The sequence below is a fragment of the Leucoraja erinacea genome, unplaced genomic scaffold, assembly GCF_028641065.1.
Source record: "Leucoraja erinacea ecotype New England unplaced genomic scaffold, Leri_hhj_1 Leri_1476S, whole genome shotgun sequence".
Taxonomy (NCBI): domain Eukaryota; kingdom Metazoa; phylum Chordata; class Chondrichthyes; order Rajiformes; family Rajidae; genus Leucoraja; species Leucoraja erinaceus.
In genome coordinates this window covers 24,685-33,224 of record NW_026575755.1, presented here as the reverse complement: position 1 = coordinate 33,224, position 8,540 = coordinate 24,685, and positions in this window count along the sequence as shown.

Here is an 8,540-nt window from a genome sequence, read left to right as displayed (position 1 = left end):
ATTGAGGCATAGATTGTGATGAAATGGAGAGATATTTTAGATTGACCTCTGGAGCAACCTTTTCACTCAGAGGGTAGTTAGAGGGCATGGACAAGATGGGCTGAAGGGCTGTTCCCGTGTTGTACTGGTCTATGACTTTAAGTAGGGTTATGCTCCCAATTCATTAAAAAACATTGTCAGCTGGAGTATTGTGCAATTTAAATCACCATAAGAAATATGTGTCTGAAAGTGGCAACACAAGTTCATAGAGTGGTAAAGAAGGAATATGGTTTGCTTGGCTCCATCGTTGAGGCACATTGAATGTCGATTAAATGTTGACAAAACGAAGGAGATGGTTGTCGACTTCAGGAGGGCGCAGCCAAAGCATACACCCCTCAACATCAGTGGCACTGCAGTGGAGAGGGTGGAGAGCATAAAGTTCCTCGGTGTGCAAATTACAGACAGCCTCACCTGGTCCACCACTGGGACGGTCAAACGGGCCCATCAGCGACTGCACTTCTTGAGGAAACTAAAACAGGCCTCACTCCCCACTAACATCCTCAGGACTTTCTACAGGGGTACGGTGGCGTCTGAACTCACGTACTGCATAAATACGTGGTACTACACCTGCAACTGCTCGGACAGGAAGGCTCTGCAGAGGGTAGTGAGGGGAGCAGAGAGGATCATTGGCGTCTCCCTACCCTCGGTACAAGAACTGTTCCAGAGCTGCTGTCTGAAAAAAGCTCAGAGAATTGCTAAGGACAAACTGCACCCCCTCCACATACACCTGGATCTCCTGCCATCAGGCAAGAGATATCGAAGCATCAAAGCCCGGACTACAAGACTGCTAAACAGCTTCCTGCCACAGGCTGTGAGGCTGCTAAACAGTCACTCTGTACTCACAGTCACTTGATTCTGCGGCTGGCACGGACACTTTAATAACTGGCACTGGCCACTCAAATCAGCTGCCCCGGACATTTTTATGATTGGTTTATTGTATTTTAACGTTGTGTTTTACCTGCTTTTAACTATTTATTTATACTGTTCCATCAGGGACTGGATTGTTTTTAGTGTTATTATGTGTGAAACGTTTTAAATTTCATGTGCGATGCTCCGCTATTCCCTGGGAAACATCTTTTCATTTTGCACTGTACAACTGTTGCTTGCAAGATGACAATAAAGGTTGATTGATTGATTGAGTATAAGAATCAGAAAATCATGTATTGTCTTTCCGCTGACGGGTTAGCACACAACAAATGCTTTTCACTGTACCACTCTACACATGAAAGGTTAATGTTGAGGCTCTATGAAAGGTTTAGAGTATTGTTCGCAGTCATGGGAAGGGTTTGCTGAGAGGTGAAGAGGTTGAAGACACCTCCCTCCCCTTTCTTGATCTCCCAGTCTTTATCACACGAAATAGACTACCACTGCCGTCTATTAAAAACCCACTGACTCCCACAACTATCTCAACTACCCTTTTTCCCACCCGGCTTCCTGCAAATACTCTGTCCCCGACTCCCAATTTCTCCATCTACGCCGTATCTGGGCCCAAGATGAAGTGTTCGACACCACGGCATCGGAGATGTCCCCAGTCTTCCACCATCTGTTTCCTTTCATGAAGCCACTTTTTTGCCCATACATTTTTTTATTAACACTATCTCTCTGTGGACCCCATGTGCTCTAACCTCCCTGGGCAGCCGACCACACTGAACCTAATGTGGGTGAAGCAAACTTTTGGTAATGCTCCGACTTTGTAAACAAAAATATGTCAGTCTTGATTAAAACAAATAGAGCAATAGCATGAGAATGCCGCCATTTGCAGGTAACCTCGTATCACATACCATCCCGACTTGGGAGAGCACTGCCACTCCTCATCGCCACCAGATCTGTATCCAACATCACTGAGAGGTCCCTGTCAAGCAGGAAGTTTCACTTTAGGTTTCTTATTGTTATGTGTACCGAGGTTCATGTAAAGCTTTGTTTTTCATGCCATCTGAACTGATCAGGTACACCTTACACCCATACAATCGAGCCTAACTCAAATACAATAGATAGAGCAAAAAGGAAGATCCAGAGTTCAGAATATAATTCTCAGCATTGTAACACGATAGCTGTATAGACGAAATCCATTCAAATGGTTTAAGAAATCAACTCACCACCACCTTCCCCAGGGCAATTTGGAATAGGAAGCAAATTCCCGATGAAACACTGACCTGGAAAATAAAGAAAAACCTACTGCTGTACAGGTCTGTATGTAATAGGGCAACTTTGCTGTGCAACCAGTTTCTTGCCATGTCATACACCTGATCAAGATATTTTTAACATGTAAATGCATACATTTTTAGAGTGTCAGCAATGTTGTTGAGCTGGTACTGGGTGTGTCACTGGAACTGATGCATGGTTCTAGTGGGAGAGACCTGCTGATAATAGAGGTTAGGCAACCGTGGAGCACAATCAGTGGAACAATCTTTGGTTTAAACCACCATCTGCAGTTCCTTCTCACACACATACATTGGGAGATTTCAATTTTCTGTGAGAAGCGAAAGAGATCAAGTAGTGAAGGGATAGCTCAGTCCATCACACAGACCACCCTCCGCACCATCTCGATAAAATGACCAAGAAATGAAGTTAGAAAATGCTGGAAGAGGCAACAGGTTTTATTGTGCACTAGGACCAAGTGCAGACTCGTTGGGTCTGCTCCCCCAACGTAATATTCCACCACTCACCCGTTCCCCCAAAGCAACCCATTCCCCCAATGCAATATTCCACCACTCACCCGTTCCCCCAAAGCAACCCATTCCCCCATCGCAATATTCCACCACTCACGCATAGCCCCAACTGCGCAGGCGCGGCTCATTTTCCCTCATTTACCCCCTCCTCCACACCCTCCCTCTTCTTTCCCCTCTCCTCCTCTCCTCCCCAATCCCTCCCTCCCTCTCCTTTCCCCTACCCTCAGTCACCCCCTCCCTCCCTCCATAAAAAGCAGCATCTGCAGTTCCTTCCTCAAGTCAAGTTGTGAAGAGAGTTTATTGTCATGTGTCCCAGATAGGACAATGAAATTCTTGCTTGCTGTAGCACAACAGAATATAGTAAGCATAAATACAGAACAGTTCAGTGTTTCTATATCGCATAGACCATATATATACACATAAATAAACAGATAAAGTGCAATAGGCTGTTATTATTCAGAGTTTGTTTGATGGCGAGTTTAATAGCCTGATGGCTGTGGGGAAGAAGCTGTCCATGAACCTGGATGTACCAGATTTCAGGCTCCTGTACCTTCTACCTGATGGCAGCGGAGAGATAAGCTTGTGGCCAGGATGGTGTGGGTCAATGATGATGCTGGCAACCTTTTTGAGGCAGCGACTGTGATAGATTCCTTCGATGATGGGGAGGTCAGAGCCGATGATGGACTGGGCACAACTTTCTGCATTCTTTTCTGCTCCTGGACGTTCAAGTTGCCGAACCAAGCCACGATCTAACCAGTCAGCGTGCTTTCTACTTTGCACCTGTAGAAGTTCGAGAGAGTCCTCTTTGACATAACGACTCTCTGTAATCTTCTCAGGAAGTAGAGGTGCTGATGTGCTTTCTTTATAATTGCATCAGTGTGCTGGGACCAGGAAAGATCTTCGGAAATATGCACGCCCAGGAATTTGAAGTTCTTGACCCTTTCCACCATCGACCTGTGGATAGGGGTCCCTATCCTACCCCTTCCAAAGTCCACAATCTGTTCCTTGGTTTTGCTGGTTTTGAGAGCCAGGTTATTGTGCTGGCACCATTTGGTCAGTCGGTCGATCTTGCTCCTATACTCTGACTCGTCCCCATCAGTGAAACTAGAGCCATACCCTCTGATCCCCTTAGCCACAAGGGCCACATCTAACTCCCTCTTAAATATAGCCAATGAACTGGCCTCGATTACCCTCTGCGGCAGAGAGTTCCAGAGATTCACCACTCTCTGTGTGAAAAAAGTTCTTCTCATCTCGGTTTTAAAAGATTTCCCCCTTATCCTTAAGCTGTGACTCCTTGTCCTGGACTTCCCCAACATCGTGAGCAATCTTCCTGCATCTAGCCTGTCCAACCCCTTACGTCCTACAAAGGTGGTGTAATCGGCGAACTTGATGATGGAGTTCGCACTATGTCCGGCTACGCAGTCACGATTATAGAATGAGTACAGCAGGGGGTTGAGCACGCAGCCTTGAGGTGCTCCCGTGCTGATTGTTGTCGAGAATGACACATTTCCACCAATACGTACAGACCGTGGTCTGTGGATGAGGAAGTCCAGGATCCAATTGCAGAGGGATGCGCAGAGACCCAGTTCTGAGAGCTTGGTAACCAGCTTGGAGGGGATGATCATATTAAACGGGGAGCTCTAGTCAATGAATAACAGCCTGACATGTGAGTTTTTGTTGTCCAAGTGGTCCAGAGTGGAGTGGAGAGCCAATGAGACCGCATCCACTGTTGATCTGTTGTGGCGGTTAGCGAACTGCAGTGAGTCCAGGTTGATATGTGCCGTAATCAACCTCTCAAAGTACTTCATCACCACAGACATTAGTGCCACTGGTCGATAGTCATTGAGGCACGTCACCTTGCTCTTCTTGGGCACTGGTATTATTAATGCCCTTTTAAAGCAGATGGGAACCTCAGACCTCAGAAGTGAGAGGTTGAAAATGTCCGTAATGTCCGCAGGTCATTCACTGTTAGCTGTGGTTTAGATCCAGTTGACTTGACAATTGAACCTGTTTGCATTGTGTGTGTGAGTCACTCAAACTCCGCGCAATCTGCTCGGCCACCCTGCAACCCGACTCTCCCTCCCTCTCTCTGCCCACTCTGGCTCAGTCGCTGCTCGGCCCGTCCCCATCCTGCCCGACCGCACGTTGCTGCCACTCGGCCCGTCCCCGGCCTGCCTGCCTGCCTGCCTACTCGTTGCCGCCACCAGGGGGGGGGGTATGGAGTCGGTGTCCGTCACAGTGGACACCACTAGTTTCGATGAGCTGGTGGAGGAGATCTCGGAGAGGGCTGCAAGGATGAGTTACCGCAGCGGTGGTGAAGACGGACGGTCACAGCGATTTACCCGGCGGGATGGGTAGATGGGACCGCCATTACCGCAGAGAGCGGGCGGGGAGAGAGGATTGAGTGAGGGAGAGAGAGACGGGATCAGGGCCTTCACTGAACCCCCCATCCCCGCGGCCGACACCGGTGGTGGGGGAGACGATAGACCAGTTACTGTGAGGAGCGGAGAGAGGAGTTAGTGAGTGATGCAGGAGAGGCTGTGGCAGCGCAGGATGGGGCGTCGCTGTCCCGGGTGACTGACAGGAGAGGCGACCAATCCGCGTGGCTGTGACTGACAGGTGAGGAGACCAATCTGCGCATGTGTGGTTTTGAAGATTTTTAAAGATTTTTAAACCTTAATAGCTTTTGAAATAAACAATAGACAATAGGTGCAGGGGAAGGCCATTCAGCCCTTCGAGCCAACACCGCCATTCACCATGATCATGTGGCTGATCATCCCCAATCAGTACCCCGTTCCTGCCTTCTCCCCATATCCCCTGACTCCACTCTCTTTAACAACTCTATCTAACTCTCTCTTGAAAGCACCCAGGGAACCGGCCTCCACTGCCTTCTAAGGCAGAGATTCCACAGATTCACAACCCTCTGTGTTGAAAAGCTTTTCCTCATCTCCATTTCAATAAGATCCCCTCTCCTTCTAAATTCCAGAGTATACAAGCCCAGCCGCTCCATTCTATCAACATATGACAGTCCCGCCATCCCGGGAATTAACCTCGTTAAACCATCGATTGGAACAAAACTTGTTGCACTTGAGCACAGGAGAAAGGTGAGTAATGTGGGGAAAAATTGTAGCTCTACCGATTTTGCGTAAAATAGAAAAATCACGCAAACTGGAAGAGCACAAGATCATATTTTTAGCTATGTATAGTTTTCTGATATTGTGACATATAGTCCGGAGCTGACCCAAGATGTATTCCAATGTTAACATAACTTTCTGTTGATGATATATAAAAATGACCTGGATGTAAACGTAGACTGGTTGGTTATTAAGTTTGCAGATGCCACTAAGATTGTTGGGTTTTGAGTGCGAGAAGGCGTAAGGTGTCGGGCGGAATATAGATTAGCTACAGAAATGGGCGGAGAAATGGCAGATGGAATTTAATATGAACAAGTGTGAGGTGCTGCAATTTGGGAGATCAAATGTAAGGGGAAAATATACCATGAATGGCATTGAGGGATCATGGGGTCCAAGTTCATAACTACCTGGAAATGGTAGATAGAGTGGGAAAGAAGGCAAGCTTACAAGCATAGGTCAAGGCATTGAGTATAAGGATCCAAAAAGTCATGATACAGCTTTATAGGACTTTGGTTAACCGCATTTGGAGTACTGTGTGTAGTTCTGGTCACCCCATTACAAGAGGGATGTGGAAAAGGTTTACCAGAATGATTCGTGGATTACGGGGTATTAGCTACAGGGAGAGGTTATAGAGTCATACAGTATGGAAACAGGCCCAACTGTCCCATCTACACTAGTCCCACTTGCCTGCGTTTAGTCCATTTCCCTCTAAACCGTCCTATCCATGTACCTGTCTAATCGCTTCTTTAACAATGCGATAGACCCTGCCCCAACTACCTCCTCTGGCACCCCGCCACCCTTTGTGTGAAGAAGTCAACCCCTCAGATTCCTATTAAATCCATGTTAGTCGATCCAGCAGACTGCCAGCCTGGCGGGGGCAAGCTGCCAATCTTGCCTGGGATCGACGCTCCAAATGCGGCCTGCGGATTTCAACATGAAGGAATTAATTCGCAGTCACGGGTAGAGACTGATGTCGGGAAGCTCCAAAGTCGCAAGAGGTTTTGACCCCGACCCGGGGGGGGTCCGATCGCCCGGCGCGGGGTAGCTCAGACCCCCCCTCCCCCCCCCCCCCCCCCCCCCCCCCCCCCCCCGATTAGGAGCTTGATCGCCCCGACGCGGAGGGCCAGACTGCCGGCTACGGCCACGTCCTGTCTACAGAAGGCGCGAGGTCCTCGACCGCGGGAGAACAAAGAAGGGAAGAGACTGAACTTTTTTATCGCCTTCCATCACAGTGAGGAATGTGGAGGAGTCGCTCTGGTCAATGTTAAAAATGTATTTTGTGTGTTGGTGCTTTTTATTGGTGTGACCATGGCAAATCAAATTCCTCGTATGTTGCAGAACATATTTGGCTAATAAAGTATGATTATGATTCTGATTCTGTCAGTGTACTGAGCATGTGAGTTGGGACGTCATGTTACAGCTGTGCAAGACGTTGGTAAGGCAACATTTAAACTACTGTGAACATTTCTGCTCGCTCTGCCGTAGGAAGGATGTTGGTCTGTTGGGTCAATCGGTTAACACACATTGGTCAATGTACTGAGAATGGGAGTTGGGATGTCATGTTCATCAAGTCATGTGATAGGAGCAGAATTAGGCCCATCAAGTCTACTCCGCCATTCATTCATGGCTGATCTATCTCTCCCTCCTAAGCCCATTCTCCTGCCTTCTCCCCATCACCCTGACACCCGTACTAATCAAGAACAAGACGTTAGTAAGGTCACATTTAAAGCACCGTGTACGTTGCTGGTGGTTCTGCATTAGGAAAGATGTCATTAAACTGGTGGGCATGCAGAGGAGAGTTATGAGGATGGGTGATTGGGGTGGTCAGGATAGATCAGCCATGATTGAATAGCAGAGTAGACTTGATGGGCCAAATTGCCACAATCTGCTGCTAAAGGTGGTGGATAATTAGCAGCTGAAGAGGCTCCAAGGCATTCTCAATGATAGTGGGGCTGAGCATGTGAGTGCCGAATAGATGGTAGAACTCTGATAACACCATCGCAGCAGTTAGATTCATTCCACGGCACATCAAGCAATGGCTGAGACCTCTGGCTTTGGGAGCAGGCAACATCTCAGTTTAGCTCTGAGGATGTGTACTCCAGAACACGTTTTGCATATTGCCAACCAACTATGGTACGTTTACAACATAGAAATCTATGTGACAATGTGGAAAATATCCAAGGTGTGTCCTGTTCACAAAAGGCAAGTCTGTACAATCCAGCTAATTACTGCCCAAACAGTCGACTCTCAGTCATCAACAAAGTAATGGAAGCTGTGCTATTAAGTAGCAATTACTCCCCAATAACTTACTCATTAATGGGCAGTTTGGGATTTGCCAGTTCCACTGGACGCCATACCTCATCGCAGCCTTGATTCAAACCTGGACCAAAGAGCTGAATTCCAGAGGGGATGTATGCTTGACTGCCCTTAACAGGAAGGCAGAATTAATTAGTCTGGCATGAAGGAACCCTGGTAAAACTGGTCAAACAGGTCATGAATCCGCCCATGAGCGTACTACACGTTTGCGTGAGAGTAACCCATCTTGCTCTGCTATAAGATCTTTGGTTTACGGGATGGTTTTTTAAGCCAATATGTAGAGGAACCGACTAGAGGGCAGGCCATCCTAGACTGGGTATTGTGTCATGAGGAAGCATTAGTTAGCGATCTCGTTGTGCAAAGCTCCTTGGGCAACAGTGAC